General features: G+C 40.1%; 1 protein-coding gene, 1 long non-coding RNA gene and 1 pseudogene across 2 annotated transcripts in view; 1 reads left to right on the top strand and 2 right to left on the bottom strand.

Moving 5' to 3' along the window:
• Positions 1–15744, top strand: part of LOC132344887 (uncharacterized) — a 33462-nt gene that overhangs the window by 7218 nt on the left and 10500 nt on the right. The window contains exons 2-3 of the long non-coding RNA XR_009493954.1: positions 663–794; positions 2188–2263. This is a non-coding gene — a long non-coding RNA (uncharacterized lncRNA). The remainder of the gene's footprint in view (positions 1–662; positions 795–2187; positions 2264–15744) is intronic.
• The window catches only part of UOX (urate oxidase), a 98984-nt gene that overhangs the window by 75651 nt on the left and 7589 nt on the right, over positions 1–15744 (bottom strand). The window lies entirely within an intron of this gene.
• LOC100139065 (mitochondrial transcription rescue factor 1-like) lies at positions 5925–7645 on the bottom strand (annotated as a pseudogene).

Raw genomic sequence — 15744 nt, 5'->3', positions numbered from 1 at the left:
TGTGAATGAACTGTCCCAAGATTATACCAAAAACATTTAGAAGTAGGGTAAGGGAATTTAGTTGCTTTCCTCTTACTAATAATGATAGTTTTACCTTATGTAGATATTTCATTGTCTGGTCTCAGTTCTGGACAGTATTAATTATTTGTAGGACAAATCCTTAATGTAGGATTAAGGATGTGTGTGTGTCTGTTTATGCAAAAGTAATGCATAAACCTAACCTCATAGGAATTAAATTTATTCTTTGACTTCATTAGCACTTCAGGTTGAATCACTGAGTTAACTAACCACAGATCAAATTAGTTTCAACTTCATTTAAAATGGAGGAATATGTTGCTAAAACTGAAAGTTATTCCACTTGCTATCTTAAAATTCACTATGTAACAATCCTAATGTCACTTGTTAAATTATTTGTTGTCATTTGGAAAAAAAGAAAAATTTACTGAAAAAATCAGCCATTTTAGAAACTAAGTGGATAAAATGTACACTTTTCATCATACTGAGCTAGATTTCTCTTTATTAGGAATCATGTATATTTTTTAATCATTATTTGTCTCAAAATGCCTACAAAAATATTTTGATTCTGTGCTTCTATTCAGGGCACAAATAAGACAAGGAGAAAGTGAACAAAAGTGCCAAAGTGTTTTATTACGTCTTATCAGGTTTATTTTGAGGCCACAGCAACCCACTCCAGGATTCTTGCCTGGAGAATCCCCACGAACAGAGGGGCCTAGTGGGCTACAGTCCATGGGATCACCAAGAATCGGACACAACAACGACTAAGCACACATCAGGTATATTATTAAATATGGATAAATGTATATTATAAGCTTTAGTTAAAGCATCATCTGTAATTTTTTCCTTATAAAATGTGCATGGGAAATAAGAGATACAAACTTTTCATCACCAAGTAAGAATTTTAGTAAGAAAATTATTATCAATAGAGACCTAGATTTTTTATTCAGGCTGTAAGCTATTATTATTCTCAGTGAATGGAATAATTATTATAAACAATACAATATTTTCAGAAAGAACTGTCCTTACCTCCTTATCTCCTATATGTGTATAGACTTCATACTTACATATATACCCAAAAAAAGAAGTCGAGGTACAAAGAGTTAAGTTAAATGTTTTGTCCACAGTCACAGAGCAGAATCCAGATGAGAGCCTGGTCTCCTGACTCCTTTCACAATGCTGCCACCCTTGCTTGATAGGCTTCACTCCAGCTCAGTCTGAGAAGGACACTATGTCCCACTGATATCCTTGAATCAGTTCACTCAAGCAAAAGGTCATTTTAGACAGAAAACTGGTTCGACTGATTTATTTCACCGTGTTGACCAATTTAAATAAAATGAGCAAACCAGGGTGTTTGTTTCTGTGTCACACAGACATAGCCTAAATACTCACTCAGTGCTATTACACTGGCCTCCATGACCCATTTTCGACCCTGTCCCCTTAATAAACACCTCTCTAATTAGAAAGTGACTGAAAAGCAGGACAGAGAAGATGAAAAGACAAAAGATGACACCTTCCTAAGCAAACACTATTGAATTACAAAAGCAAAAAAAAAAAAAAAAAGCTATTTTTAAAAATTGCAACCACAAGGGAGCAAATGTATCGATCGTATCATTGTTTTTTTTTCCTCCTTGTTGCTAGGATGTGGTCTATATTAAAAGATAGCAGTTACCCTGGTGAAAAGCTTCCCAGAGCAAAGTAGCAGTGCTCCCCCTGCTGACCAAGAAGCCCAGGTTATTTTTTGTTTTGGTTTGGTTTTTTGTTTTAAAACAAACAAACAAAAAATAGGGCAATTAGACATTGTTAATAAATAGCTTTAGACTTTACCTGCAAAACTGTATTCCAAAGATATTTAAATTTATTTAAAAGACACTGGTTTCCTTTCTTGTTCCATATGATGAAACATAAGGCAAATTCTGACTAGGTTCCAAGCTTCTCACATCTTCGGGCTATTTCTTTGTTTGGTCTCTTCAACTCAGATTGAACCTGGAGATTAAGACTTTTTTCACCTTTATAATTTAAACTCTTTAGTTCAATTTGAACTTTTGAAATGTCCAGGGGTAAGAAATTGCTTGTAATATTAGGTAGCGATTTTTGAAAATTACTAGTTACTTGTAACGGAGAAGAGAGGGAAAGAAAGGGAATTCTATAAAGATCCTAATTTTTTTTCAGCATGGAAATTACTGAAAGCATCTAACATTGAGCTGAAAAGTGGCAGAGATTGGGTGATCAAATTATGGAGGGGCAGGTAAGCTCCACTGAATTTGAAGGGTGTACAACCTATCCAGTTAGCTATTAATATTACCAGAGAGAGTAGAATTTAGGGGAAGGATTTGGAAATGGAGTTATAGATTTAAAAATCAACTTATATTTCACAGTTAAAGTCACGTGTATCAGTGAGATCATCCACAGAGAAAATAAATAAAAAGAAGAGAAAAGAGCTGAATATGAAAACTTGTAAAACATCACCAACATTTAAAGAATGGGCAGAAAAGGAACCATTAGTAGAAACTGAATCTTCATAGATTTTGGAGGAAAACTAAAGAAATGATTATAAGATTGACCAAAGTAGGAGAACATGTCAAGAGGGAATATATCAACAATGTCAAAATCCAGAAAGGTCAAGAAGGATGAGAACTTAAAGAAACCATTGGCTTCGCTATTTAGAAGAACCCTGGTGACACCAAGAGAGCACAATGGTGGAAGCCAAACTCAATTTTAGTGACAGCTTAAATGGTAGATTAAAAAGTAAAAGTAATGAAAATAAACAGCACTATTGATACATCTGGCACTGAAGAAGAAGAGAGAGAAAGACAGTGGTGTCCTGAGGAGAGAGTAGGGCAGGGGAAACTTCCTAAGACTTGATTTGAACATGTCTGAAGGTTAATGAAGAGCCAATGAAGAGAGAGAGACAGATGAGAAATGATTGGTTCAGACAGGCTAGTTGGGAGGGGAAAGGATCAAGAGCCCAGGTTGAGTCTTCAAAAAGAATAAGAGTACGCGTTCTTCTTGGACACCTGGGCGGTTAAGAAAGGATGTACACACCACTTCTAGATAGTGGTGGGGGTGGTGATTTCAGAAGAACAGCACTGAGATGAGGGCTTAAGGAGAACAGTAAAGGTTTTATGCTAGAACAGTTCTGTAGGAGGAAAGGGAAATCAAACCAACTAAAGGTTTGTAAAAGAATCCCTGGGCAGTATTGAGAGGATAGTGAGACTGGAAATGTAAACCGAAGGAGATGAGTGTTGGCACAGTCGAATGCTTTTCTACAGCAGCAACAGGTAAACCAAAGGTATAAGAAGGAAAAAAAAAATCTGTAATTGGGCTGATTAAGTGACAGATTACCAAGCAATGCAATAAGTAATATTCTGGTGAGACTACAGCAAAGAGTTTGGCTGTGGTGTGCAGGAAGAATGTGGAAGGAAATGAAGCCGTGGGCAAAAGGGATGGGATGGAGTGTGGAAGGTTGACAGTCTGGGAAGCTGAGATGAGATCCAGAAACCAGGGATGTCAAAAGAATTGAAAATCCCATTTAGTGGGAGACTGAACTTGGAGAGAGAGTTTGAAGGACAGAAGCTGGAGTATGGAAGGGGTTTTGAGAATTCAGAATCTCTGGGATGGAGCCATTGCTGGCCTATGAATTGCTGACTGAGGCAGAATGAAATGAAGAGCCAGATGCCAAAACCCTCAGAGAATTCCTTATAAGATGTGGAAAGATGAACCTGAATCAGATTATAATGACTATAAAGACGGGAATCTATAAGAGGTTCCCATTTTTTAAGCCCCTACTCTGTGCCAGGCACTCTGGAGGTAACTTACACATGCTATCTCATTTAATTATTTCATTGTTGCTACTCTGTGTGGAGCTACTATTGCTCCCATTTTGTAAAAGAGAAAACTGAGGCTCAGTGATATTAAGTGATTTGGCAAAAGTCATTTAGTCAGTAAATGGCAAAGATGGAACAGGAATTCTCCCGAAGCACCATACTGTGTAATTTAGTGTTGTGACCCCAGCAGCTAGCAACACCGAGCACATTTTAGGAGACAAAAACTACTGTCAAGAGAAGAAGGAAGGAAGGGAAGAAAAGAAGGAGAGGAGGGAGGGAATGGGGAAAAAGTATAGATTAATGACAAAAAAAAAAAAATGAAAGACTTGAAAGCTCCCATACTTTCCTCTATATCCCATAGCCTCTGCAGAAGGGTGTGGTCTATTGTGATGGCAAAATTTAATTACCGGGAATAAAAAACAAAGGAGCCTTCTATTTACTTCCCTCCGCTTCCTTCACCATTAAACATGGGGGTTTTATTTTTAAATCGGAAGCCTAAACTAAATTAAGTTGCCTACATCAAGCTTCCTGATTATCTTCTATCTGTCCTAAATTGTCCTGTGGGCCAAGTAAAGAAAACAATGTGTTCTCTAACATGGACTTTTCCAATATATGATCACTGCTATCAGCCTGGTGCCAAGCCTCCCTCCACTTTCATTAAAGTAATGGAAATGGGCTTAGATTTCTCTGGGGACACAGACTATTGATATGAAGGGCAATTCAACTGGATTTTGCCCATCAAAAGCTGAAGGGAGAATGAGAATTGTTTTGTGTCTTTCAGACGCTAGTGCTTTCTCACCACACTCACTGGAAAGGAGAACATTTTCACAAGTCTTTATTTTTGTTACAATATTTTTAAGAGTGTAATGCTGTAATAAAAGAAAACTTAGCCCTTGTATGCTGGCTCTTGGAATAGTTTCCACGACCCTTATCCATCAAAACAAGCCTCGTGACATTCACCACAGTGAAGTGTTGTTAGCCTCCAGGCAGGTTGCTGCTGCTGCTGCTGCTAAGTCACTTCAGTCGTGTCTGACTCTGTGCGACCTCATAGACAGCAGCCCACCAGGCTCCGCCATCCCTGGGATTCTCCAGGTTGGGGGCAGGTAAATAACAGCCTCAAGTTTTTGAGAGCAGAGATCAGACCTCCAAAAGGCAGGAGGAAGTACACAAAATGAAGCTCTTGGGCAATCTACATCTAGCAAATCAGGCGGTTTGCAGAGGTCTCTGTGGGAGAGTGTTTCTACCGTGTCTCTGGGGGCTCTGCGGCTGTGGAGAGTGAGAAATTAGAACATGTGGGTACCCATTACACCTCCATCTAGCACAGCTCTACTCTCACTTGTTTTATATGCTGGATTTCTAAATAAGGTTTCTTTTAAGCAAAGATCATGAGTACTAAAAAAGCAAACAAACAAAACCAGAAAAGCCTAAGGTTCTTTCTAGTTCCAAAAATATACTCTGGTTATAAATCTACAGTGCAGCTACCCCAAAGGTAGAATGTTGTGATTTACTGTGGTTTGACGAGATCCATGAGGATTTATTTGTTTGCTCAAAAATTGTTCCTATAAAATTCTAGATGAAGGACTGAAGAAGGAAAGGTTAGGAGAGGTTGAGATTGCTCTCGGGAGGAAGGAGACCTCTCAAGTGACCCTGAGGCACCAGTAGCCAAGGGACATCACGGGGCCCTGAGGGGCTGCAGTGGAGAAGGGCCTCAAACAAGGCTTTGAGCACCTAGTAAAATCCATGCTTTAATAAGACTGGCCCTAAATACAGCTTCAGCAAAGAGCTTGAACGTTTTTTTCTGGTATCCAGGGAAACATAACTGAGGGAGCACAGGTGGTAATCCATCCTAGAATTGACAGGGAAATTCCTTAAAGGCATGAATACTGAGTCTGTGTCAAACAAACAAGCTTGGCTAATCAGAGGGAATCAGCAACTATGATCAGAGAAGACAAAATAAATATTTAAGAACTTTGGGCGTGGGCTTCCCTGGTGGCTCAATGGTAAAGAATCTGCCTGCCAGTGCAGGAGACAAGGGTTCGATCCCTAAATCGGGAAGATCTCACATACTGTAGAGCAACTAAGTCCGTGAACCACAGCTACTGATTCTGTGCTCTAGAGCCTGTGAGCAGCAACCATTAAGGCCACATGCCACGGCTACTGAAGCCCACGCACCCTACAGACCGCACTCCACAAGAGAAATCCCCGCAATGAGAAGCCCGCACACTCTAACTAGAGAGTAGCCCCCATCTGTCACAACTAGAGAAAAAGCCCATGCACAGCCAAAATAAAGAAATACAATTATAGAAACAACAACAACTTTGGGTATGGGTGGGAAGTGGAAGGATAAGGGACAATAGATCCTTCTCTATTCTAAGCCTGAGGAAAAAAGACAGTTAATTCTCAAATACGGGGTCACAATAGAATATGTAACATTCTATATCTGTACATTTTATGATTAAGATTTATTTTCAGTTTATGAAAGTAATCCTTAGGGACAGAGGTAAAGTTGTTAATAGTAGAAAAGTATTAGTTGAAGATAATGCATACATTTTCTAGGCTATTTCTTTTTTTTTTTTTTTCTAAGAACAATGCCAGCTTATTTTACACTGCCTCTCGAGGCAGTGAACCTGGGAAACAGCGGGCTGATCATGTAAATTGTCTCTGAGTTTAGCTTATTCAGCACACGTCTCACTCTTGCTCATGAGGTCAAAATGCAAACAAATCAAGCCTGGGAGGGAAATCCAGGCCAAGGGAAGCATCTTCATTTTTTTTTTTTTTTACTTTATTTTATTTTTAAACTTTACAATATTGTATTAGTTTTGCCAAATATCGAAATGAATCCACCACAGGTATACATGTGTTCCCCATCCTGAACCCTCCTCCCTCCTCCCTCCCCATGTGGATCCTGACTTCCACAAACGGCTCGGCATCTTCCACAAATGGTGAGAGAACTTTAACAAAAATATATTCTTTTGAACCTGGCCCCTTCCTGCACCGCTAGAAAGCAGCTTTATTGGAGACAAGCGATCCATTTATTTGAGCATACTCTTTTTAGGCAGTTGTAACTTTTTCCACCGTCGTACCACCACTCTGTACTTCTCATTGCTGATCTTCTCCCTCAGCACTTTTTTCAGGAGAATCCACATCACTTTCTCTGTTTCCACTTCTATATCCTCTCCAATGAGAAGATCCAATGCATCTCCCACTTTAACCTTTCCCGGTATCTAGGCCTGTCTTCAGGATAACATCAAACTGTAAAGACTGTACTACTTTGTCCAGGTCTTTATAGCCTTTGACCTCACTAGGGTCGTCCTTGGGCTCCTCTTCCAGCTCATTCATGTCATTATTGTCCCCCTCTTCATCAGAGTGCCCTTTGTCTTCTACTTTTTGCAGTCTTTTTAGTGGATTTTTTATAGCTTTTATTACTTTTGAGTTTTATGGAAAAATGGCAAAATATATTCTGGAGATATTAAAAGCCCTGGGAATCTCACTGAGAAAATGTTACGGAGGAGTGTTTTATAATTTGATGCCTTTAACTTGGCACTAGACAAATACAAGTATCGATTCCAGGAAACACAGCCTTTATGTGAAGGTGTCCCTCGTTGTGCTCTGCAGAGTCCAATCCAGGCATCTGACTTTCTTAAAGTGCTGCTGGGCAGTCTGAAGCTAGTTATAGCTATGGTACATACTACCTGTACATCAAGGATGTTCCTCCCTCCCTGCCCCCCTTTGCCTAGGCCATTTCTTTTGATTCTTGAATATCTAAATCCTCTCACAGCAGTTTGCACATAATAGGTGTCCAATAATTATATGTTGAGTGAATAAATAATAAAAGATTTTCGTGAGCATTAAGTCATGGGATCATTGACAGCTTCTCTTACCTCAGGCCACTGACAGAATCTTTTCAAGGACAAGAGGTATATCCTTGAGAGCTGCCACATTAGTGGTGGCTGAACACCATCAACACTATTAAAGCCTTTAATGCTCAAATTAATGATTCCTGAATAGAAGGGTAATGTAAGGGAACTCTGCAAATTCAAAAATGTGTGAAGCTCTTACTCTGTGTGTGTGTGTGTGTCCGTGTGTGTGTCCGTGTGTGTGTGTGTTAGTCGCTCAGTCGTGTGCACCTCTTTAGCCCACTAGGCTCCACCATCACGTGATTTTCCAGGCAAGAATATGGGAGTAGGTTGCCATTTCCTTCTCCAGGGGATCTTCCTGACCCAGGGATCAAACCCAGGTCTCCTGATTGCAGGTAGATTCTTTATTGTCTGAGCTACCAGAGTATATACAGAAACCACAGTCTGCTTTCAGGGACTAGCATTTGGGTCATAATGCTAAAGTTTTCGAAACATTAATTTTGAAAAACGTGAATTTATACACGTTTTTTACAATACAATACAATGGTGATGCCGTGCATTTAAGGTAGTTCTAGGAAAACATAAACAGTTGCAATGTAATCAAGACTGCTGGGAAGCAGAACTGCTGTGAAGGCTGAGTACTTATATACAAAAAGGAAAAGAGAACAAGTTTGTATTCCGTTTTTTGTCAAAAGATCTTCCTAGCTAAAATGTTTAGACTAGATTAACACATTCAGGAAAGGGTTGCTCTTAGAAAATGAACTATCCCTAAGTATCCTAAGTTTCTTTCTATATAAGTCACAATTTTGTAAAATGGGGTAGGTTTCTATGAACATAAAATACTAATTAAAATCATATTTGCAATCTACTCATTTGCTGTTTAAACAAAAATTTCCCTGTTGATTACTGTTGAGAATTCTAAAAATTATTCCCTACTCAGTATTCAACTTTATTATATGGTAACTCATTATTAATAACAAACCCTTGATGATGACCAGTACCCTGTACATTATTAACGAATTCTTCATTCATGAATGTATGCATACTCCAGAATAAATGATGGCATTGAAACGGAGCAATACCATATGGTCCTTGCCCCCTCCACCATGTCCTCTGGATGCCTTAGACTGTGGAAAACTTTAGTCAAAGAATAAGTTTAATCAGAGAAGTGGGAAATGCTGAAACAAAGAAAAACAGTCAAAAGAGACTAAATAATGATAATAATGTAGTCATTAAGCATAGTCAAGGATTTTTAGTTCTTTCTCAAAGGCTATGGATATAATATTCTGAGCCATATCCTGTGAGCTGTCTTATAGATACCAAAACAGCAGGTGGAGAAGTTAGCTACATGATGACCAGACTGGACCCTGGACTTGAGCTGCCACAATTCCAAGAACTGACCACAAAGAAATGGGAACAAGTGCACCCCGGAGCTAAAGATTAACCGTACCTAAAACAAACAAGATGATGCTAGTCAGACCACGGATGACCAGTTGACGATGACTGTTAGAGGTGATTATGTTGTTTCTGCATGCAACCTCCCCCCAACCCCACTCTGTCTTTAAGAGCTCTCACCTCCTGCTTGTTAGTGGGGGTAGTTGGCCTCTGGACAGATGTCTACCACCCTCCCCTTCCCAGCTGCTGGCATCTGAAACAAAGCAAACTTTCCTTTCCACCAACCTGGCCTGTTTATTGGCTTCTGAGCGGCGAGCAGCTGGATTCCCCCTACACACACCTTCTGGTAACAGATTTTGGTGCCCAAAATGGGGGCGGGTAGATTACAAAGTCAAAATCCAGTCTTCTAGTCATATATTCTACTTTCACTCTAATCTGTTTGCATTCTATTCTGTTAAAAAATAAGTCAAAATATCTCACTTCTCTGCTCAAAACTTCACAATGGCCTAAAATCCCAAATCCTTGCAAAGGCTATAAGATTCTGTCTGGTCTCATCTTCTATGACTCTGCTGCTTGTTCACTCAGCTCCAGCCATGCTGGCCTTCTTGCTGTCACTCAAATAAGCCAGGCACACATTCCCTTCTCAGGATCTTTGTACTTGCTGTTAGCTGTGCATGGAACATTCCTCTCCCAAATATCCTCATGGCATGGTCTGCTCTTCCCCTCACCTCACTCTAATATCACTTCCTCAGTAAGGCCTCCCCTGGCACCCTAGCTAACACTGTAATATCACTCCTCACTCTGGATGTTCACTACCCCCTTTCTCTGTTTTTTCTCCTTAGCACTTACCACCATCTAAAATAATAGACTGTGAGCCCTTCAAAAAACAAAGGGGTTGGGGCGCCAACCCTCTGTGCAGTCAAAAATCAGTGTGTAACACATAATTTCTCTATATGTAACACATATAACCTCTATATCTGCAGATTCAACCAACCATCAATCCTGTAGTACAATAGTATTTACTAATGAAAAAAGTCCAAATAAGAGTGGATCCATGCAGTTCAAACCCATGTTGTTCAAGGGTTAACTGTATATTAGTATCTCTCTTATCTGTTTCCTCACTAGAAGATAAGCTCCATGAGGGCAAGGTTTTTCTCTATTTTGTTCTCCAGCATCTGAAAAAGAGTGTTCCTAACAGATGCACCAGAGAAGGAACTGGCAACCCACTCCAGCACTCTTGCCTGGAAAATCCCATAGACAGAGGAGCCTGGTGGGCTACAGTGCATGGGGTCCCTGAGAGTTGGGCACGACTGAGCGCCTTCACTTTCACTTTTCACTTTCATGCATTGGAGAAGGAACTGGCAACCCACTCCAGTGTTCTTCCCTGGAGAATCCCAGGGACGGAGGAGCCTGGTGGGCTGCCATCTTTAGGGTCGAGACTTAGCAGCAGCAACTTAGCAGCAGCAGCAGCAGCAGCAGCAACAGATGCACATAGGTATTTGTTGGATGAATTGCATGGAGCTAAATAGCACCAATCTCCTGAACCAAGATTAAGTAGGAAATGGTGAGAAAATATGTAACTTAAATGCATCAGGCTTTACTACTTTGGATCAACTGTTTTTGATAAAGTTAGAATATCTGTATAATTGAATCTCTGATTAGTGGATGATTTTACCTTTTCTATCTTTCCTCCAACAAAAACTTTACAAGACAATGTAATAAGTAGCAAAAATATTGTTTTGTATTTCATTCACTTTTCTATTGCTTTCTACCACTTTAAAGTGATAATGAGAGGGATTAGAAATAACAGTAAAAAATATCAAAGACCAAAATAATACCAAATTGGGCAAACAGTCCCTGAAAACAAGACAGTTGACCTTATCAGTGGAAATTATCAAATGTGGGCACAAAGATACTTCTTCAGTGAGGCACCCTCTCTGGTTGGGGTTGTTTAAGAGACTAAATTCAAACAAGGGGCTTCCCTGGCAGTCCAGTGGTTAAGACCGCATACTCCCAATGCAGGGGACACAGGTTCCAAATGGTGCAGCCAAAGAAAGAAAAATAAATAAATTCAAACGAAAAAATATATTTAAAATTATACAGATTAATGGGTTAGAAGGTCATTCTCATTACACAAGGAGGCAGTGTTGCTCAGAAAGACAAAAGATGCCACATCATTAGCTGAAGTCAGGGCTGTGAATCATAATCAGATACCAAAACTACTATGGAAAGAGCCAGCATAATTTTCCATTTAACTACTGGTCCAATTTCTCCAAAACTCACTACATTTGAACTAAGGTTGCAAAAAAACCAACACAGATGCATTTATAAAACTCCACTGGAAGGTGCTCTGTTTGAATATTCTTTCAAATACAACCTTGTTTCAGACCAGGACTTTGCCTTCCATAGGAAGACTTTCTTTCAAGAATGCTCTTTAAAAATTTTTAATTATTTAATTAAAAAAAAATTCTGTAAAACAGAATTATCCTTCAGTAAAAAATAAATTAATTTAAAAAATTTTATTGAAGTTTAGTTGATTTACAGTATTGTGTTAATTTCAGGTGTGCAGTAAAGTGATTTAGCCATATATGTATAGATTTTCAGATAATTTTCCACTATAGGTTATTACAAGATATTACAACATAGTTCCCTTTGTTATGCAATACATATGTTTCTTCAGTTCAGTTGCTCAATCGTGTCCTACTCGTTGCAACCCCATGGACTGCAGCACGCCAGGCTTCCTTGTCCATCACCAACTCCTGGGGCTTACTCAAACTCATGTCCATTGAGTCAGTGATGCCATCCAAGCATCTCATCCTCTGTCAACCCCTTCTCCTCCTGCCTTCAATCTTTCCCAGCATCAGGGTCTTTTCCAGTGAGTCAGTTCTTCACATTAGCTGGCCAAAGTATTGGAGTTTTAGCTTCAATATCAGTACTGTCAATGAATATTCAGGACTGATTTCCTTTAGGATGGACTGGTTGGATCTCCTTGCAGTCCAAGGGACTCTCAAGAGTCTTCTCCAACACCACAGTTCAAAAGCATCAATTCTTCGGTGCTCAGCTTTCCTTATAGTCCAACTTTCACATATATACATGACTACTGGAAAAACCATAGCTTTGACTAGACGGACCTTTGCCGACAAAGTAATGTCTCTGCTCTTTAATATACTCTCTCGGTTGGTCATAACTTTCCTTCCAAGGAGTAAGCGTCTTTTAATTTCATGGCTGTAATCACCATCTCCAGTGATTTTGGAGGCCCCCCCCCCAAAAAAAAGTCTCTCACTGTTTCCATTGTTTCCCCACCTGTTTGCCATGAAGTGATGGGACTGGATACCATGATCTTAGTTTTCTGAATGTTGAGTTTTAAGCCAACTTTTTCACTCTCCTCTTTCACTTTTATCAAGAGGCTCTTTAGTTCTTCTTCACTTTCTGCCATAAGGAGGGGTGTCATCTGCAGATCTGAGGTTATTGATATTTCTCCTGGCAATCTTGTGGAGAAGGCAGTGGCACCCCACTCCAGTACTCTTGCCTGGAAAATCCCATGGACAGAGGAGCCTGGTAGGCTGCAGACCATGGGGTCGCACAGAGTCGGACACGACTGAAGCGATTTAGCAGCAGCAGCAGCAGCTGGCAATCTTGATTCCAGCTTGTGCTTCATCCAGCCCTGCATTTCTCATGATGTACTCTGCATATAAGTTAAATAAGCAAGTTGACAATATACAGCCTTGATGTACCCCTTTCCCAATTTGGAACCAATTTGTTGTTCCACATCAGGCCCTAATGTTGCTTCTTGACCTGCTAACAGACTTCTCAGGAGGCAGGTAAGGTGGTCTGGAATTGCCATCTCTTTCAGAATTTTCCATACTTTGTTGTGATCCACACAGTCCAAGGCTTTAGGTGGAGTCAATGAAACAGAAGTAGATGTTTTTCTGGAACTCTCTTGCTTTTTCAATGATCCAACAGATGTTGGCAATTTGATCTCGGGTTCCTCTGCCTTTTCTAAATCCAGCTTGAATATCTGGAAGTTCATGGTTCACAGACTACTGAAGCCTGGCTTGGAGAATTTTGAGGATTACTTGGCTAGCTTCTGAGATGAGTGCAATTGTGAGGCAGTTTGAGCATTCTTTGGCATTGCCTTTCTTAGGAATTGGAATGAAAACTGACCTTTTCCAGTCCTGTGGTCACTGCTGAGTTTTCCAAATTTGCTGACATATTGAGTGCAGCACTTTCACAGCATCATCTTTTAGGATTCCAGCATCAACAACTGGAATTCCATCACCTCCACTAGCTTTGTTCATAGCGATGCTTCTTAAAGCCCACTTGAATTCACATTCCAGGATGTTGGGCTCTAGACAAGTGATCACACCATCATGATTATCTGTTGTGAAGATCTTTTTTGTATAGTTCTTCTGTGTATTCTTGCCACCTCTTCTTAATATCTTCTGCTTCTGTTGTGCCCATCTTTGCAAGAAATGTTCCCTTGGTATCTCTAATTGTCTTGAAGAGATCTCTAGTCTTTCCCATTCTATTGTTTTCCTCTGTTTCTTTGCACTGATCACTGAGGAAGGCCTTCTTATCTCTCCTTGCTATTCTTTGGAGCTCTGCATTCAAATGGGTATATCTTTCCTTCTCTCCTTTGCCTTTAGCTTCTCTTCTTTTCTCAGCGATTTGTAAGCCCTCCTCAGACAACCGTTTTGCCTTTTTGCACTTCTTTTTCTTGGGGATGGTCTTGATCACTGCCTCCTCTACAATGTGTTGAACCTCCATCCATAGTTCCTCAGGCACTGTATCAGATCGAATCCCTTGAATCTATTTGTCACTTCCACTGTATAATCGTAAGGAATTTGATTTAGGTCATACCTGAATGGTCTCTTTCAGAATTTTCCACAGTTTATTGTGATCCACACAGTCAAAGGCTTTGGTGTAGTCAATAAAGCAGAAATAGAGGTTTTTCTGGAACTCTCTTGCTTTTTCGATGATCCAGTAGATGTTAGCAGTTTGATCTCTGGTTCCTCTGCCTTTTCTAAAACCAGCTTGAACATCTGGAAGTTCACAGCTCACGTACTGCTGAAGCCTGGCTTGGAGAATTTTGAGCATTATTTTACTAGTGTGTGAGATGAGTGCAATTATGAGGTAGTTTGAGCATTCTTTGGCATTTCCTTTCTTAGGAATTGGAATGAAAACTGACCTTTTCCAGTCCTGTGGTCACTGCTGAGTTTTACAAATTTGCTGACATATTGAGTGCAGCACTTTCACAGCATCATCTCTCAGGATTTGAAATAGCTCAACTGGAATTCCATCACCTCCACTAGCTTTGTTCATAGTGATGCTTCCTAAGGCCCACTTGACTTCACATTCCAGGCTATCTGGCTCTAGGTGAGTGATCACACCATCATGATTATCTGGGTCATGAAGATATTTTTTATACAGTTCATAGGAATACCAGACCACCTGATCTGCCTCTTCAGAAACCTGTATGCAGGTCAGGAAGCAACAGTTAGAACTGGACATAGAACAACCGACTGGTTACAAATAGGAAAAGGAGTATGTCAAGGCTAAATATTGTCACCCTGCTTATTTAACTTATATGCAGAGTACATCATGAGAAATGCTGGACTGGAAGAAGCACAAGCTGGAATCAAGATTTCTGGGAGAAATATCAATAACCTCAGATATGCAGATGACACCACCCTTATGGCAGAAAGTGAAGAAGAACTAAAGAGCCTCTTAATGAAAGTGAAAGAGGAGAGTGAAAAATTGGCTTAAAGCTCAACATTCAGAAAACGAAGATCATGGCATCCAGTCCGATCACTTCATGAGAAATAGATAGGGAAACAGTGGAAACAGTGACAGACTTTATTTTGGGGGGCTCCAAAATCACTGCAGATGGTGACTGCAGCCATGAAATTAAAAGATGCTACTCCTTGGAAGGAAGGTTATGATCAACCTAGATAGCATATTAAAAAGCAGAGACATTACTTTGCCAACAAATGTCCATCTAGTCAAAGCTATGGTTTATCCAGTAGTCATGTATGTATGTGAAAGTTGGACTATAAAGAAAGCTGAGCACCGAAGAATTGATGCTTTTGAACTGTAGTGTTGGAGAAGACTCTTGAGAGTCCCTTGGACTGCAAGGAGATCCAACCAGTCCATCCTAAAGGAGATCAGTCCTGGATGTTCATTGGAAGTACTGATATTGAAGCTGAAACTCCAATACTTTGGCCAGCTGACGCGAAGAGCTGACTCATTGGAAAAGTCCCTGATGCTGGGAAAGAGTGAGGGCAGGAGGAGAAGGGGATGACAGAGGATGAGCTGGTTGGATGGTATCACCGACTCAATGGACATGAGTTTGGGTAGGCTCCAGGAGTTGGTCATGGACAGGGAGGCCTGGAGTGCTGCAGTTCATGGAGTTGCAAAGAGCTGGAGACAACTGAGCAACTGAACTGAACTGAACTGAATGGTCTAGTGGTTTTCCCTACTTTCTTCAATTTAAGTCTAATCTGACAATAAGGAGTTCATCATCTGAGCCATAGTCAGCTCCTGGTCTTGTTTTTGCTGACTGCATAGAGCTTCTCCATCTTTGACTACAAAGAATATAATCAACCTGATTTCTGTATTGACCATCTGGGTTATACAATAAATCCTTGTTG

Source organism: Bos taurus, chromosome 3 (assembly GCF_002263795.3).
Source record: "Bos taurus isolate L1 Dominette 01449 registration number 42190680 breed Hereford chromosome 3, ARS-UCD2.0, whole genome shotgun sequence".
Lineage (NCBI taxonomy): Eukaryota > Metazoa > Chordata > Mammalia > Artiodactyla > Bovidae > Bos > Bos taurus.
This window is presented reverse-complemented; position numbering and strand designations above follow the sequence as displayed.